General features: G+C 37.0%; 1 protein-coding gene across 4 annotated transcripts in view; it reads right to left on the reverse strand.

Annotated features, from left to right (window-relative positions):
* The window catches only part of ptprsb (protein tyrosine phosphatase receptor type Sb), a 124,164-nt gene extending 110,921 nt beyond the window's left edge, over window positions 1-13,243 (reverse strand). For 3 of the 4 annotated variants that reach the window (XM_060870778.1, XM_060870760.1, XM_060870738.1), the window contains exon 1: window positions 13,065-13,242. The gene's annotated coding sequence lies outside the window, so the exon portion shown is untranslated. Of the gene's footprint in view, window positions 1-13,064 lie in introns of all 4 variants that reach the window. The other variant, XM_060870754.1, reaches the window with a different exon arrangement.
* Window positions 13,244-19,995: the final 6,752 nt, after the last annotated feature.

Consider the following 19,995-nt stretch of genomic DNA (forward strand, 5'->3'; position numbering starts at 1 on the left):
GACTAACACTGGAGACTTCTTCCATAAATGTTAAATTTACAAAACGCTTCAGTGAATCAACTAAGATGTTTTTTATTTGTTCAATAAAAACAAATTTGCTCATTAATTCCCGTTAGCGTCCCCGTTAACGAGCTTTTAATGTAGAAATGATACCATATTTGAGCAACTGTATTAAAATGAATTACAGCTAAAATACCTGTCAGAGCTGCTGTTATAGAAAACGAATCAATACTGTGAATAATTCGGAACAATCAAAACATAACAACACTGTGGTATAAAAATTGTCCCTTCCTGTCTTCATTTTATAACGTTCTCTCTCTCTGTCAAGTCACCATATGGTCTCTGCGAGTTTAATATTGCTCCAGTAATATTACTGCATCCCCATGATAAGTTTAATAGTCTTCACTGCACTCTCAGAGGTCCCCAAAATCCAAATAGGTAATTACTAAACATATGGTTTTGCTATTTCTGGATAGGAGAGCAGAAGAGAGACAGAGTGCGGCAAAGAAGACATTTACTCCGTGATAAGGATTCTTGTGAGAAAAAAATGAGAATCCAATAATTTGGCAATATTTTTCGTTTTTTTTCCCTCCCTGGTGCTTCTGGGATACAGGCATTATACATAGGCATGGTAATAATGGTCTGTTCTTAAAGTCTCTTAGCCATAACAATGAAACCCAAAACACTGAGGGATAAAGCCATAAAGAAAACGTCTGCCAGCGATATGTCATACTAGAGTTTATAAAGAAAGAAGAGTACTATAAATAGGCTATTTGCCACATCGAGGGCTTGTTAGTGCATCTCATCTTCAATTCTCCAGAAAACAAGAAACAACAGAGATTGTTGATGCTGCATACAAATTTTCAGCTGTTACTTTACTTGCTGATCTGCATTCGCTAACAGAGGAAGACCTACTTGAGTGGTGTACATAGATACACAAAAGGTCATCAAGATGATGCCACCGGAGCAATATAATCTACAGGGTGAAGCCTTGTTTAAAGATATTATATTAACGATATTATTGACAATTTTTGTTATGACACTTCAGACATTGCGGCTTTAGCCAGTCAATCAAGGTCTGTATACAGGTATGAACATTTATATGGAATTAATTTTGGCTCACAGATGTTATATATGTCACAATAATTGCAGTATTTGTATGTAACCGATTATGAACATATTATTTGTAAGGTAATAGTTAATGTGTGCTCTAAAAGGATAAAAGAGATTCACTAATTGACCAAAAGTATGTCCCTTGACCACCAGACCCTTATTTTGCCAAAAATTTGGAAGCACACAACTGTCCAGAAAAAAGCTATTTAAGCTATTATGGCTGGATGGATGGATAGATGGATAGATGGATGGAAGTGTGGAAGGATGAAATGAAGGATGGGTGGATGGAGAAAAGGGAGGAAGGAAGGAAGGAAGGAAGGAAGGAAGGAAGGAAGGAAGGAAGGAAGGGATTAATGAAGGAAGGGATTAATGAAGGAAGGAAGGAAGGAAGGAAGGAAGGAAGGAAGGGACTAATGAAGGAAGGAAGGAAGGAAGGAAGGAAGGAAGGAAGGAAGCAAGGAAGGAAGAGACTAATGAAGGAAGGAAGGAAGGAAGGAAGGAAGGAAGGAAGGAAGGAAGGTAAAAAGGGATTAATGAAGGAAGGAAGGAATAAGGGAAGTAAGGTAAAAAGAGAGTAAGGAAGGAAAGAAGGATGGATGGCTGGATGGATGGAAGGAAGAATGAATTAAAGAGAAAGAAAGAAAGAAAGAAAGAAAGAAAGAAAGAAAGAAAGAAAGAAAGAAAGAAAGAAAGATCCAGTTAAAGCACACCCAGTGCTGGTTTAAATCTGAATATAGATACACACAACTGGCCACTAAACAGATACAGACAGGGCCACTGCTTTTTCACCCCTAATATATTGAACCTAATAAATTCATCAAAATCTAAGGCTTTGTTTCCAGCCTGTAAAACAGTGGAGCATGTGTGAGTCAGTATGCAATGAGCAATATTTTTAAACAGGCACTAAAAGCTTTTCATCGACAAAAATCATGACAATGACATTATTCAGTGCTTTTTCAACACTTAGTAATTCTAAATCATAGAGAGCTACAGACTGGGGTTACAGAGCTGCCATCAGCTGCAGGTGAACTGGAGGAAGTCCAGCTGGAAAAAGAGCTACTGCTCTGCCATAAATAGGCTTAATAGACTATCAGAAATCTGAGATAAAAGCTCACTTCAACCTCATCTGCCCCAGAAATGGGTGTTGCAAAACTCATCCCTTTTAATCTAGCATTATTATAGATGAGGAGTTTGGTGGCACCGCCCCAGCAAGTCTATTAAACAGTCTATAGCCCCACTGTTTTTTCCTTTTTCATAACACACTAATGCCTGTTTTTAATCAGACAGATGACATGCAGAAAATGAAATTCTTCCTTCTCTAGATATTAAATGCTTCAGGCATCACTACAAAACAACAGCAGCTTACTTAACCCAGGTGCTCTGTTTATTTTGCATCACAAGGACCCTTAGGATAAAAAAACGCCATTTTCAACAGCGATCTGCCGACCTCCAGGAATTCCCTCACATCTCATTCATCTTGTCTTAATCACGGCTTGGTAATGAGCACCCCGATCTGAGAATAACCTCCACTGTGACTGACATCAATCAGAGCACCCTAGCCTTGTCAACACATCCTGCCATTAGCATAGCCTATTTCGGCTTGGCAGATTTCCTCGCTTCGGGTCGACACAATCTAATCACGCCTGGATGCCATACATATTCACACACACGATATCCAGTCAAACCCCAAACTATCTGCATTCTGAACCACAGCTGCCTGGATAAAGCATATGCATGTCAATCTGGACAATTTGCAAAGACTAATCAAAACACCCCTGTGCAGTCTAGTGGATAAAAAGAAAATGTCCTCCGGGTTTAGGCCAAGTAATTAACAAAAAGGTTCATCCTCGCATTCGTTTTTTTCCTTCTTCCAATCGCTCCTTATGCAGTGACGTCCATTAGATAAATCAAAATCGTCGCTTCGGCTTTAGTCTAGTTTCACACTTTTGAGTGGCTTGTAGTGTGGGCAATCATGTCACATGCGTCAAAAGCAAATTAAAGCTCTGCAGATTAGGGATGTAACCAAATACATTATTGGGACTGAACAGATAATGTGTTCTACATAGATACAAATTGGGATACAATCAGACAAAAGGCATGTCATTTGCTTTTATCTTGCCATAAATGATCAGAGGCGTGTACAGTATCAGGGCTGTGTGACGTAAGGAAAATACAAACAGGAAGTCGAACAACAAAGAGCGTGTTCAATAACATGCAATACATTTACGAGTGTTCAGGCTACAAATGCTTGTCTTTCAGGAAGCAGAACAAAGAACATTTTTGTTAGAAAATATAGCAGGCAGGTAAAAAACAAAAATTGTAACCAGACATTTCTAGTTCACTGTCAGGGCCAGAATTCGCAAACTACCATTTTTTTCCCCCAGCATTTCCAGAGTGCATAGGAGTAATGAATATTTAATGTTAGGGTGGTATATTTATTAGATTTTTTTGTTGTTTATAAATCCAGATCCAAATAACGATATGGATATTCGTAGCACTACAGAGATACAGATACACACAGAGTTACACCCCTACTCCACAGATCCAGGCGAACACCAAACAGCCCAAGGTTATTGTAGTTAACAAAATAATCTATTACCGATTTAAAGTATATTTTAATATTTGTTTTAGTAAATAGAGATTCAGTTAATGAAAAGATATTTGGTTACTAGAAAAGAGGGAATAATTTTTATTTTTTTTGCCAGTGCCTCCTTTATATGCCTCCTTTTTATGTCTGACACGTAATATAGGGAAATAATAAATGCACAGTCAAAGCTTTACTGAATGTCAACTCAATATTTCAGCCTGCAGCCCCACTGTAGCAGTGCACACTCCAAGGTTTTAAGGTATTTTAAGTTTAGACCTGGTGCAAAGTTTAGGAATGAAAATCTTACTGGATTAACAGACTTTATACGATCCTAGTGACAATAATAATAATAAAGCAGAGAGATAATAATCTGTCAGTGCAGATATTTGTGTTAAACAGAAACGAATGCTCCGGTCTAAACTGAAAAGTACGTGCAGTATTGTTAGAAAATAGCCTTAAATTACAAAACCTATTAACATAACAGTGTTGCGCTGTGATTCAGAATAATGCTGTTCATGCCATTTGTTTTTCATAGTCTTTCAGCTTTCATGTAGAACATATGGCATGACAAATACTGATTCAGTTGTAATTTAAAAGACCTTAAACATGCTTATTAAGACCTTTAGAGTTGAGTTCACATTTTACATATACAGTAAACTGCAATAATTATACGGTTTATTCGAGAAGCACAAAATCCCCACCTGAGCCACTGTACCGACAGTGAAGAAAATTTGTATGTTGACAGTGAACAAAATTTGAAGTACTCCGACTCAAATACTTGACTAAAAGACGTTGACCAATGTTGATTATACTGTATCAACCATGTTTTGACCATTCTGATTTCACCTTATTGCAATAATTCAGTTATTCCCCCCACACTACCACTGTACTAGAATAAATAACTAAATTACACCAGCCATGCTAAATGCATCACATCTATTTAAGGCTTCTATGTTTATGTGTCTAATGGATTCAAATATTGAAATGTTATACAAAGATATTGTACCCAAGAGAAGGACTGCGGCTATAAATGGAATTTTGTAGCTTGTGTACGACTCTTTAAGCTCTTGGCTGTACACTTAATATCTGTGTACTAAAAACATTTGAGTCAGTAATCATTTGTCAAACACAATATGGAAATTTGGCCCACCTGGGGAGTTGTCTTAAAGATTTAGTTACACGTACAGAAAGTGCTTTTTCGTCACGTATCGTCTTTGTCTTAATCGTCGCAAATAAAGTGGTCAATGAAATAAAACCTGCTGAACTCTTCAGCACGTTGGTACCTTTATTGGGGTGGCACACACACAGAACGGGCTATATTTTTAGAAGGCCACAATGCACCATTCTCTTGATGTTGTATTACAGTAAGCGCAATTGTTTTAGGAGCTTGTATCAGGATCGGGTTGCACTGCAGAGACAGAGATCCTGAATCTCAGAGGGAATTAACAAGACTGCTAAGAGGCACAGATCTCATTTAGAATAGAAAATAGCTCTCTCAATTGTGTGCATGTAGAAGTAATATTAGATGTTATTTCCTGTGTCTGCATAAGTCCTGTTTAAGGTCTTCACTGCTGGGGTTGATCTGTGAGAAGCAAACGCTGTGCAATGACAAAGTATTGATCGCAAATGATTGATGGTGTGAAGGGGCATCTACATCACAATAGAACAATCAATACAGATAAAGCTTCGAGGAAGGAAAAGTATAGAAATGCCTCTGGGACCGTTCGTTCGTCATCATTTTGCCATTACTTATGACCCCAGGAAGAAGCCAAAAGCACCCAATCAGTTTCCCAGCTGGTCACAGCTTGCCAAAAAGCTTTTAAACTTGCCCCCTGATCATGAATTTTTCTCGAAAATCATTCTGCTGCAAATTCACAAGTCACGTTTCATCTTTCAGATCTGAAAAGCTCACCACTGGCACAGTGCATTTTTTTAGGAAACAATATAAAACAGCAAGCTCTGGAGAAAAATAAAGCAATGGTACATTAAGCGATGGAGAATTAACTTGGCTGTGCATTAACCTCACATATGGACAATTATTAAGAAATTCAAGACAAAGAACATACCTAGATTAAAATGGGTTGAGAATTTTTTACAACACAATCAGTATTCATAAAATATAACACTAACATATGACAGAAATAAAGCTTTGTCAGACTGAACAGAATTCTCAGCATCATTCTGCTATTGCTTATGACCCCAGGAAGTTGCCAAAGACACATATTCAGTTTCCAGCTGGTCACATCTTGCAAAAAGCTTTTAAACATGCCTCCTGGTCATACATTTTACTGACAATAATTCTGCTGCAAATTCACAAGTCGTTATTCATCTCTCAGATCTGATAAGCTCACTACTGGCACATTGATTTTTTTAGAAAACAATAGACAACAGCAAGCTCTCGAAAAGGAAAATGTAAGTGAACAGAGTGATGGAGCATTGGCTAGGCGCATTAACCTCACAGAGCTGAAGGGTTTTTTTCTCCCCTTTTTCTTCTTTCTTCCACAGAATACTCCATTGAGAAAGATGCTTCAGTCATGACAAGGGAAATGCCGCATCCATTCTGTGCCTTTTATATGGTGAAGCGCCCTCCAGGGACTCCCTACGCTCGTGTAGACTGTAAAGGGTTCTGACTGTAGGCTATGCGTCACTCTTTTAGAGTTCAGCCAGACGGAGCCAAGCCTCAGTCAAACATTAAGAGGGAATTCTAGTCACGGTGTGTAACAGCAGCGTTTAGAAAATCCTTATGAACGTGATGCTGGTGTCCAAACAACTTACTTTCTTCTTTCATTGGAAAGGTGTTTTTTACGAGCTAGTTTGTCAGAAACTTATGGATTTATAGCCAATTAACTGTGTGCCATCTCCTTGTAGATATATATTTATGTCCAGATTTAAATAGCTTGTGAATATTTTGAGCACAACCTGTATTGAACATAAACTCTAAAACTAACATACAACTAAAACAAATCATTGACAGACTGCACAGAATGTTAAGCAGGTCAACATTTTATTATAGAATTATTAGAAAACCTACTCGCAGTGAAAGGCTCTAAAATAAGATCCCCACGTTCAGCAGGTCTGCCTTTTCCTGACCGGTGCAAAACACTGGCAGCCATCTTATCACTATCTCCCACACCATTTCCCAGTGATGTCAATCAAAATCCTCCAGACACTTCAATCAGCCAATCAGATTCTCCGCATGTGGGCCAGGGTGGTGAAGTGGCAAGGGTGTTAGAGTCAAGTGACATTTCAGGGTGCCATCTTGAAATTTGATGCTCTGTTCCTACTCTGAGGTGTTTTGTCTGCGTGAGCATTAAGAATAGGAAGGGAACTCCTTTTCACAAAAGAATGCACATCCACATTTAGTCTGATGTGCGAAATCGGTATGAGAACGACAATTCTATATTAATAGCAACACGTAAAGAAGCTAGCTGCTCGTCTAAAAAATAATCTATTTCCATTTCCTCTCAGATAGAAAGCTGACTGCATTATTCATAAGCGTATGCTGTTTTTTTCCTCAGCACTTATAGCATTCTAACAGTTACAAATCATACAGTATATGTCTCTATGGGTGTGTTTTCTTTTGCTCTGTTGTTACCTGTTGTTGTGATTGATGATATGTGTTGCTCACAGTTTTGTTTATAAGGCTAGCTGGCATTTTGTCACAAGTTAGTCTTATACAACTTGGTAAACATACATCATTTGTTTTCCTGACTGCTCGTGGTTTGTGTTCACAGCACTACACAGTAATTGTACACGCATTCCCCTAAATGTACACGCATTCCCCTAAAGTTCTTATTACAACTAGCTCACACTTTTGGTTACTGTTTTAATTAATGGACATCCAATTTTGTAGCACTCTCAGCTCCGTTAACGACTCTCTATGTGCTAAAATTATAATCTGATCTCATTTGTTGCTGTCAAATAATTAAATAGAATTGCAAGTGCAAACAGAGTCAACCAACCTGTTTACAAGAAGCTAAGATATCTAAAAATGCTAATGTTGCTAATAGTGAATAAAGCTGGGAGTCTTAAGTGCCAGTTTATGTCATGCTAATGGTCCTTCTTTCATTAGTTAATGAGAGAGCCTATTAACTATTCGATTCATTTAGCATTAGTTTTTTGTTTTATTTTGTTTTTATGAGGGGGTGTAGAATGTATTTTCTAACATTGTACACTCGCACCAGTTAAATGAATTGGGATGCCTGTTTTGTATTGTGTTCTTAAGTTATTAGTCCTAGGTTCATATTTAGAAAACAAAACACAAGACATCTGATATCACTCTGTTTTCAGAGTTACGCTCTTTGTATCTGAGTCCACTGTCTTCTCTCTGCAGACTGCACACCACAGATGATATGGACTTCAGTCCATATACGGAAGTGAAAGCAGCTCTGAGTGGTTTTGCCATGAAAGCCATATGGGAGTGGGCGTGTTTTGATTTTGATCCATATATGGATGTCAATCTGTTTATATACACATACATTTCTATAAAGCACTCGTTAATTCGTACACTATTTATATAGCGTTTTTCTGTATTAGATACATCATTAACAAGCAATTGTTTAGCCATCACTCAGCAACATCTTTTATTTACATTTACATTTACATTTACAGCATTTAGCAGACGCCCTTATCCAGAGCGACTTACATTTTATCTCATTTTTACACAACTGAGCAATTGAGGGTTAAGGGCCTTGCTCAGGGGCCCAGCAGTGGCAGATTGGTGGACGTAGGAATCGAACTCACAACCTTCCGATTGGTAGCCCAACACCTTAACCACTAGGCTACCACATACCACATTTATATTTATATATGAGTGTGGCCGTGTCATACTGAGATTAAAGGACTCACTACGCATTGTGTATCATTTGAACGACAGGATTTATGTCCATTTACAGGTAATAAGATAGTAAACTGTATAAAGTATATAATTTTTCTGTGTGAAAAATTAAACAGTGGACTATAAAGGGAATTTCCATTAGCAGATTTTGATAGCAAGTTAGCTAGTTAGCATGAGCTATCCTGGTGAGACTTTTTTGATGTAGATTTATATTTATAGATGTTTTAGATGTAAAGCTAGGCAACATTAGCTACATTAGCTCATCTGACAGGCTGTTTGAGGTAAATCATACTTGTAAAAGTTTAGCATTTTCATATATATATATATACATACACATTAACAACATTTAGACTAAAGCTAGCTAACCACTGTAGCTGCATGACAGTATTTATAAGAGCAATTTAAAGTCATATCAATAAATGTTTAGGTTTGTAACCAATTTTTAGTAAAAGTATATATTTTTACTAAGGCTTGCTTTCAACTACATAACATAACTTGGTAAAATAAGAGAATTAGCTTCTATTTATAATTTTTTAGAACAAAAGGTAGCCAACCAACTACATTACGTAGCCTAACAGGATTTCTCAGAGCAGTGTAAATTCAAATCCATATCTCCATACAGGTATGTCCGTTAATCTTCACAGGATTTAAATGTAAGTCAGCTACTATTGCTACATGAAATCACCTTAAAATATTTTTAAAAAATGATAATGCTAGCTAGATAACTTAAGATAGTTTTGCTAGTGGGGTTAATGGATAAAATACCAGTGTAATATCTGGTGATAATTAAAGCATACAAAAGCGAAAACAACAAACCACTAACGTTCTTTTAGGGAACAGAGTTGCAATCCGAGCTAGTATGTTATTCAGATCAGCATGTCTAATTTCATATCCTTGTCATTTCTTTCTTTTCTTTTCTTATCTATAATTTGTAAAAAGAAAATACTGAAATCATTAGCAGTTCCAGAGCCCTGTCCTATTTTAAGATGCAAAAGTATCTCTGCACCAGCCTACAGTATGTAAATATTGCCCTTGTGTTCTTAAGAAATGTTGGGGCCACTGCAGCAAAGATCTCGACTTTTCTTGGCTTTTCTTCTCTCCTAGGCGATCAGTAATGCGCTTCTCAGCGCCCACCAACAGAAGATCAAAGACCAAGGAATAAATTATTCCTCACACATCGCACAGTCGCCACATTTATAACTCTTGGATCAGATTCTGAAAAATGGATTAAGAAACCAGGAGAGTCTAATGCATATTTAAGGAAAACTTGAATATTGAATTTATAATAATTAGCAAGTGGAGTTTTTTTCCCCAGCATTTGTTAATTAGAAGCTTGAGATGTAAATGAAGTTTGAATTTTAATGCTGTCATGGTGAATAAGTTAGAAGGCCTCAGACACGTGAGTTTCATCTCATTGATTATTCACTCGACAGTGTTACAGTGGTAACGAAGAGTTAAGGAGGAACTGCAGGAAGCAGGTAATTAAACCTGACTGATTGCAATGATGAGACACAGAGAGAGATAGACAGAGAGAGAGAAAAAAGAGAGACAGAGAGAGAGAGACAGAGAGATGGCAATTCCTCATTTCTTGGGCTTTCTTTTCAACTTGTGCAATGTCTATTTATTTATTTGTTACTGAGCGATCAATCAATTCAGATATAAAGGTGGTACTTTGGCTTACTAAATTAGTTTAGCTACACATCCTGTAATACCATTTCAGTCCTTCTGCTCTCTCTATGGACAGATGGTGTCTATGGCTCATGAGCTTGTGAACATGAGATGGCTTGATGACTTCTGGACTAGTAACCATAAATGAAAGCTAAGAGGGTAACGGCCCACAGTGTCATCCATTTTTAACGCAAATTGTCTTTTTGGTCAATAATCTCTGATCTTTCATTTCACTAACTTACTGTTCATGCTCACTTACTGCCAGTACCAGAACTTAAAAATCTGAAATATTACATATTACATATTCTTATGTAATAATATTACATATTCTTATGTAATAATAATAATAATAATAATAATAATAATAATAATAATAAGTTTGTTAATAAGTGTGTGTTATTATATTATAAATATGATATATTATAAATATGATATATTACTATATTATTATATAGATTGTGTGTGTGTGTGTGTGTGTGTGTGTGTGTGTGTGTGTGTGTGTGTGTGTGTATTATAGTATGCCTAGAGCAGAAACAATGATACAAACAGTAACGGAGGCACTGTAATTGAAAAGATTATGACGTCGCTCAAAGAATCAGTTTGGTTGGTGCTCATTTGATGATGCCATCCAGTCTTCTGCCATTCATTCATTCTCACTAACCACATCATCCTGGACATATCATGATGGATTTTGGAAAGACCAGAAGGCAGTAAGGCAGAAAAATATACCATCCATTGCAGGAGGCTCCATGCACACACAGACACACACGTTCACATTTTAGGGCAATTCTGTCTAGGTAATCTGCCTTGCCAGCATGGGTTTTGGAAGTGGGCAGAAAGCGGAGGAAACTCAAGCTCAGAAACAACCCACAGAACCCTGGAGCTGTGAGGTAAAAATGCTACCTGCTAAGACACCGCACCGCCCCGTCTTTAATCTATTCACCAAAAAAAGAGCTGATGAAAACAGAATAGAAGCATATACAGTGAATTTAAACTGTTGGATAAAAAGTATATAGTGAATTGTGATTAACTTCTTCTGTTACTCAAAGATGGGTAGTATCCAAGTGTCATGTAACTTTATCATTACACCAACACTCATCTCGCTACGGTGATGCGAAAATAGTTTCTACACGTGATAGAAGCTTGTTGGGAGATTCTGACAGCATGCTCACCCACTCACATACCACAAATAGCCCAATGAAAACGTTATAAAAAGCCTTCAGGCCCACTCTGTGCTTATTTTTCAGCCATCCGGACACACACCACACCACTTTGAATGAGTAATCCACACAAAGGTGAGTAGAAGGAGAAAAAAAGGACAGGAAAGTGTCCACGCAGGCGTAGGATAATGCGACTTTCTCGAGACACGATGCATTTGACTCTTGAAAGATTATTATTAGTGCTGAGCTACGCATGTCTGAGTCTGACAAGCACACACCCAATAAATGACATTCACAGAGAAAAAATACTAGTTGCATATAGGTTTACAGTAGGAATAGCCAGGTCTATTCTGATTTAGCTTGGAGAGATTTCTCAAAACTGGATATGACAGGTATAACTAAAATAAAAAAAGTTTCTTTTTCTTTTAATTTTGTGACAATATATCCTGTCTTTTATAATCAGCAAAGCATTTTTCTTTAGATACAGATTTGACATGGAGCTTATTATTGTAATAAAGCCAATAACAACTCTGTATAAGACTTGTATGTCTGGTACTGATGAATATCCCAATGACAGGTTTATTCTATATTAATAAGCTTATTTCTTTATTTTTATTAAGCAATACATTTCATTCGTATTTGCTGTATGAGCCGATATTTAATTTCTCGGGTAAATCCTCTTCTGGCACAGCTGGAGCTTCGTGCAGTTTGGTATCATGCAGTATAGATTTCCCATCCAAATTCTTAATACAGTTCTAAAATAATCTGCGTAATAATCTAGCCAGAATTAGGATTAGAAGCGGTTCGGATTAACTAATGTGTCTATAGATCAATACCTTTATATATACGTGCACAGATGTGTATCCTTACTGTATATTAATCTAACCCATAATGTTCATCACAAACACACAAAAGGAAATCACGAACCTGGTGTTTACTTTGGTCATAAAGCCACATTATATATTTATGAGAAATATTTTTCACAGGTTTTACCTTATGAATGATAATATGCTTAATGAACATCTGGGGTATGAACTATCAATTTTTGGGAAAAAAAATAATAATAATACTGACATCATCCAGCAGTGATTTTGGTTATTGAGGCTATTACAGTACATGCATGACATTATAAAGAATATTCTCTATAGCTTTAAAACTGAAACACAGGGCAGGTTTTTTAAAGCATTGATACTTACAGATAAGCCCAAATTGCATGGAAAAAAAAACCCAGCAGAAGTTAATGGAGTCTGAAATGAAGTGAAATTGGAACAAAAGGCCCCGCGTTTGTAAGCGTTCATGAGTGAAGCTCCCCGGTGGATTATAGCGCGAACAATGAGAGCGCGCGCTGGCAAAAGCACCGGATGCGACTGACAAACTGCGCGAGCATCCCGTAGTGCAACAGCCACTAAAACGCACACTGGTGCACATTATAATACCGAAACAAAGCTTATCCATAATCGCATGCATCAATTTATACAAAGCATCAGGCGGCTCGCGCATCATGCTTGCTTACAGTAAACCTAATCTTTGAGTAAACTACAATGGAAAGGTGAATAAAAAAATAAATGCTATTTTAGGGTGGGGTGCATGAGATAAAAATGCAAAAAGTATGCACAAGGACAACAACAAACATAAAAAATAATAATAATGCATGCACTATTTATGATGTATTATTCACTATACTGGAAAGCCAGTCTACCTTTGTTGTCTCTGCGTTTGCAGCGTCGGGACAAATTCATTTGCGCTCGCGCTTTATGTCCATCAGCGCGAGCGGGTTTGAACCGTAAAATTCCGCGTATCCAGGACACCGAGATGGAGACAGTGACTCGCAGGTGAAAACCTCTTTCCGACACCGTTATCTCCGCGCCCCCATTTTTTTTTTTGTTCACAAGCTTTCGTCGGCTGCACGCTCGATGGTAGAATAAGAGGTGGTTGATGTCATCGATACTCCAAGGTAAAAAAAAAAACTGCCTCTCGTTTTTTTTGGTACCCTCCCTTACCTCCAAGCCCCGCCCCCTCTCATCAGTCACGTGACGGAAGGCGCTCAGCATCCTCAGGAGATGCTTGAGCAGACTGAGAAACAATTAGTGTGCTCACATTCGCTTTTTCTCCAACCAAACAAAGCTCTGAGAGTTAGTCATAGACGAAAAGTGAGCAGAAAAATCTTTATTCCATTATCTATTGGAGTGTTTGAACCCATTTCATCCCAAATGTATGTGAAGCAATGCCAATGAAAGACCTATTTCCTTCATCTCGTGTGTCTGGTCTTTATTATGTATAGTTTACCTGGAAATGTGCGTGCAGTGGACAATATTCAAAAAAGCTTATTAATGGTGCATGACATCTTTAGGGGGACACGGTGGCTTAGTGGTTAGCACGTTCGCCTCACACCTCCAGGGCTGGGGGTTCGATTCCCGCCTCCACCTTGTGTGTGTGGAGTTTGCATGTTCTCCCCGTGCCTCGGGGGTTTCCTCCGGGTACTCCGGTTTCCTCCCCCAGTCCAAAGACATGCATGGTAGGTTGATTGGCATCTCTGGAAAATTGTCCGTAGTGTGTGAATAAGAGTGTGTGTGTGTGCCCTGCGATGGGTTGGCACTCCGTCCAGGGTGTATCCTGCCTTGATGCCCCGATGACGCCTGAGATAGGCACAGGCTCCCCGTGACCCGAGGTAGTTCGGATAAGCGGTAGAAGATGAGATGACATCTTTAAGGTCCGATTATTCGAAAAGCATACTACATTCGATTCAATTCAATTAAATTTTATTTGTTTAGCACTTTTTACAATTGACATGGTCTCAAAGCAGCTTTATAGAACATAAACATAAAACAAAAGGTTATTATAAAGAATAATATAAAGATTAATAGAATATAAAATTTGAGATTAATATCAGGTATATTTAAATGTGTTTGTTTTTATCCCCAGTGAGCAAGTCTGAGGTGACTCCCTTGAAAAACTTGATCCATCCCTTGAATGGTAAAGGAAGAAACCTTGAGAGGAACCAGACTCAAAGGAAACCTCATCCTCATATGGGTGACACCAGGGGGTGTGATTATAAATATACATTCTAATAAATGTTGTATTGATGAGGAGGTTGTTGTCCTCAAAGCCCACATGGAGTTGGTGTCTCCTCTTTAGTATCAAAGAGTCTAACTGGAGCTGGAACATTTCTAGATGCCTCAGGATCCTCACAGAGTCGGCCTCATCTCAGCGTAGGTCCTAAAATCTTCATGGCACGGAAGACAATCGGACCTGTTACAATTTCTGGATGCCTCAGGATGGAGAATCAGTGGAGAGGGATTAACGTATATGTGCATTTGGTCAGTTGTTATAGAGCACAATATTATGGGAAGTATTAAATGTACGCCTGACTATAGAGATGAGTTTTTAATCTACATTTAAACTGGGAAAGTGTGTCTAAGCCCCGAACACTATCAGGAAGTTTTTCCCAAAGTTTGGGAGCTAAATACGAAAACGCTCTACCGCCTTTAGTAGATTTAGATATATTCAAGATATATACTTAAGAAATTTGTTTGCCAAATGAGCTACCAAGACTAAAATCACTACCAACAATTTGATGTGCTTAACTGAATATTTTATTCCATAAGCAATTGCTCACAAGTCTAGGTATCCTCTTATCCTCTTACCCTACCAACTGAACCTTATCTCAGAGCACTACAAGAGATTGAGATGGAAAATCAGAGTATATACGGTTACATTCATCAATTATTCATTTCATAGTTATTTTTATTCTTTTAGTAAAAGAACAAAGAAATCAACATCAGATTGGATGTACACTCAGAGTACACTGATTATCGTACTATCATATTTGAATGTAACAGCCACTTCCTATCTGTTTTACCATCATCATCATCATCATCATCATCATCTTACCATTATACATTTCAGTTATATTTTTCTTAGCCTTAACTGCCTGGATCTGTCTGGGTCAATTCTCCAAACAGGAAAGTACTTTCTGAACACTTGGTACTTTCTTGCGAAAATGTACTCCCTGAGATCACGAATTTCATTTCTGCATTTTCTTAAAAGAATCTGTTCTTTCTCAGATTTGAACTGCTACGTTTACAGTTTTTGCCTTACAGAATGTTAGCTTCTCCAAATGAAAAAAAAAAAATAAGCCTATCGACAAGGAAATGTACAGTTCACTAGCCTTTGTATATGACAATTATATCAGTTGATCACTGATTTAGAATTTTATGTACAGCACTATAGTATAGTAAAGTTAACAAAATGAATTCACTTTTATAAGTAACAGAAATAATGTTTTAAGACTAATCTGCTGAATTATATATACAACTGTGATGATGCACATTTTACATGTTTATTTAAAGTATAAATGTGGCAATACAAACACAGTGATATCAACAATACACCCTTTAAGATTCACAAGATATTCTAACTTTATTTGTTCCTTTTAATGCAGAGTTCTTATTTCTCAGGTGAATGTTAAAAGCACACGGCTTTGGTCATGTGTCCAGTTATCTTCAGTAACCACTTTATTTGGGTCAGGGTTGAAATAGATCCAGAGTCTATCCTGGGAACACTGGGCATGGACAGGGATGCAACATAAATGAGATCGCAGGCCATCTAACACACTCAGTCACACACACAGACATGTATTGACCAGATGGTAGTGGGGAAAATTTAGATTTGCCATTCCATATACTGTTTTTGGATGACACTAAACACAGAGCTCAAGCTCGAACTCAAAACCCTGGAGCTGTGTTACGGCAACCCTGTGCCTTTGAGCTGATACCAGTTCCAACTGGGACATAAAAAAATCATGACAACCTATAATTTTATTTGCACTGGCGGAATAAATGGGTTAATGCACCTAATGTAGCATAATGTGAACTGTGTGATATCAACACAGTGGGCTCACTGCAGATGAGTGACAGCAAATGAGTGATCGCTTTCATATCCCATATTGTCATTGAATGATGACTAGAACATGCCTGTAACTTAGCGGAAACATGTCTACAGCATGATATGGATCACAGCTTCAATCCAAAATTATTATTAAAAAAAATTCAATAAAAAAATGAAATGGAGCTGCTCACAGTTAAGGCATCTTGTCTTTCAATGTATTTTGTTTGCCTTTAATGACTGATATATTCCTAACATCGGCCATATTACGCCTTAAACTGTCTATTCTCTGGGGTTAAAAGAGCTCAGAGATTTTGTCCATTCTATTTATAAGTATTAGTAAGTAATAGGCAAGGATTTTTTTGAAGATATAAACATATCCTTTGACATTAACAAGTTAATAACATATGATTTGTTTGTATGTGCTTTCAGTACACGTCTTGGTCAATTGAACTTAATACGAATAAAATATTAGCCTTAACGATTCTAGTAATAAACTTGTATTCTTGATTGAGAATTCATTTACTGCAAGCTCAGTCCTGTATAACTTCTCATTTCTTTCTACAGCCATCATGCATCTCGTTTTAGTACACTGATAAAATGTACTCTTGCAACCCTCACATGGTTTTCTGTTGTAAAAATAACGTGTTGATTGTATTCTGCTTTCTTTCTCAAAGTTTGATTTGACAAAACTTTCTGGCTAATGAATTATATAAATGCAATTTATGAGACGAATACAGTGGTGCTGACTCCTGAGGATCTATTTTAGTTTGACTACTAATCCAACATAAGTCTCTAATATTTAGATGTTATTGAAGACCATATAATTAGGTTGCTCAGATGAGTCGGTCTGGAGCTGGGACTAAACCACACAGGGCATCAGGTCCACAATAAACAGGGCTGGGCTAGACATGTCTATACATATACATGCAGAAATGCTAGAACTGGTGTGTTACACATTGCACCAAAATTCAATGAAGCCCTTTTCAGTATTAAAAATTACTATGTCATTGCTATGACTTTTTCATTGTTTCTTTCTTTTTTTGTTTTAAGATATTTTAATTTCAATTTAAACTTAAACCCACCATCCCAGTGAGCATTGAGCTGTGTATGTTTAACATGTATAGATGCTGAAACGATAAAAAATAAATCAATAAAAAAAAAAAAAACAAAGCATGTGAAAAATATTCCCAGGTTAGTTTCTAACTGCAACAGTAGATGAAGGTTATAAGGTTATATCATTAAATGAATGAGTATAAAGCTTATTCTACTAAGGAAGATTAAGTTATATAAGATCTTTAAAAAACTAAATAATGCATATTTTTTATTTGATTATAGATCTACTTTTAATGTTGCGTTAAAGCCCTCGAATCTCCTTACTTCCTATTGTCACTTACATTATATCCATTATGTCTTCTTGCTCTCTCTCAAAACCCTTTTTTTATCCGTTTATGTGGGGTCTCATAAGTAAAACTCCTAGTGTAAGTTGCTACCACTGAAATGTTAACATGAACCTATAAATGATTTCTGCAGTTACTAAACAGAGGAGATAATGTTGCTGAATGTGATGGCGGATATAAAAGAAAGCAAGCAAACAACCCCGGTGTTAAGTGCCCTACTTCAGACGAGACAGAATGGACACCTGATTGATGTCAGATAACTCGAGTTTCCCAGATACATTAGCAGATCCAGAACTCTATGATCTATTTCATTCTCTAGAGCAAATCAAACACAAACCAGGTTACAAGTGGTATGAAGCTACAAAAATATAAAAACGCTATAAGCTGCTAAATAAAAGGTTTACATACTTGATTTAAAGAATACGAGTGAATAAAGAACAGGAACTGAGCATAAGCTAAAAATAGGAAAGGGTTTTTCAGCTCATGGTTCTTTTTAGAGGGAGATTATGGCAGAACAGGTTGTTCATGTTTCAGAAAAGCCGTCACAGCTGATCTCTATCTTTTCATATTGCATCACTTGATGCACTCTTGCTCTTTCAGAGTTCAGAAACTGGTCAAAGTCAGACCCAAAGAAACCCATTTTGTCTCTTTTCCTGTAAATGGCCAAATCTTATTCAAATGTGATCAAAAAGATCTATGGTCTACTGCCACCTAGCGGCTATACAGTCTTTGTAGTCAATTCAGTGGCAAGCTACATTAAGTATGCACAGCCTGGACTGAAACCAGTAGTCATAATGCAGCTTTAAAAAATAAAGAACAAGGTTAGTTTAGGTAACTGAATATCATTTCTATACTGTGAATACATTTACGAGAAAACTTGTATTTTACTATTTTTTTTTTTACTTTTGCTTTTAATAGTCAAGTCAAGTCAAGCTTTTATTGTCATTTCAACCATATATAGCTGTTGCAGTACACGGTGAAATGAGACAAGGTTTCTCCAGGATTATGGTGCTACATAAGGACTTAGTAAGTAGTCCTAGATACATAAAGTGCATCTGTGTAACCTGGTGCAAACAGTGCAGGACAAAAGACAACAAGACAGTGCAGGACAAAAGACAGTGCAAACAAAAAATAGAAAACAAAACACAAAACCCAACACAAAAACAAAATCAAAACACAGGATACAAAACAAAAGGATACAAACAACTATGAAGGATCATACTGTAGATAAGCATCTGAACTGTAGTGTTGAATGCTATATTTAACTTAGCTAGCCCATTGTGTTGGTAGAGCTTGTTAGACTAGTATAAACTTCAGTAGCCTAGACATTAAGTGGAAAATGGTAAAGACACCAATTAAATGGCAAATTTACACCAAATAAATTAAGTATACACATGCAAAGCTGTGTAGCTGCTTTGAATTTAAAATCATCTAACAGTTTGAGATAAGTACAATGTTAGAAGTTACTCGACTTTGTAAACATTACTGACTTAACGTCTTACTGAATATACTTGAGTATAATTTCAGTTGGATACTCCATCTTTTATTGAGTCAAACTGTGATACATTATATATAGTTTCATTTACAAGAAATATAATTTCTCAGTAATTTATCCAGCCCTGGTCCTATACGGCAGAGGAGCTAGCAGGAGAGAGAACATAGTCTCGGTCTTCTTGGCTGAGATGCGGAGAGGCAGAAAGGAGCTAAAGACTGATAGCTCTACTGCAATATTTCTCCCTTTTCTCTCCTATGTTTAAGCATGAAAATCCTTTTTAATGGAAGACAATATTGATTATACAAGACAATTAAGATATCAATTCTAATTCGTTCAAATTCAACTTCAGATACCTCTTGATTCTTGTAAATCTGGAGATCACAGGAACTCTGGCTATGAGGTGGATACGGCGTGGATGGTACACCAGTTCAATGCTAGGCACCGTTCACAACCGCATTAGACACAGATGCAATTTACTGTATGCAAGCTAACACAGTGATGTATTTTGCGAAAAACATAGAAACGTATAGAACCCAGAGGAAACCCATAGAGACATGGAGATATTATGTTTCATTCCACAGAGACAGTAACCTGTTCTTGGTATCAAACCTCTAGAGCTCTGAGATCTTAATTTAGTTCAAGCAAATGAGCTTTATCTTGAAACTTCACCTGTTTAATGGGAACGACCATCTGTTATCATCTTATTGCTTATTAAAAATGAAAATCATTAGTAGTGGAATCAATTGCTTCGTCATTTTATTCAGATGATAGATATTTATCACAAGCTTGGAATAATGAGGCTCTGAGCTCCAATTATAAACTTTGAACAGTTTATAAAAAAAAAAAAAAAA

Source organism: Tachysurus vachellii, chromosome 1 (assembly GCF_030014155.1).
Source record: "Tachysurus vachellii isolate PV-2020 chromosome 1, HZAU_Pvac_v1, whole genome shotgun sequence".
Taxonomy (NCBI): Eukaryota; Metazoa; Chordata; class Actinopteri; order Siluriformes; family Bagridae; genus Tachysurus; species Tachysurus vachellii.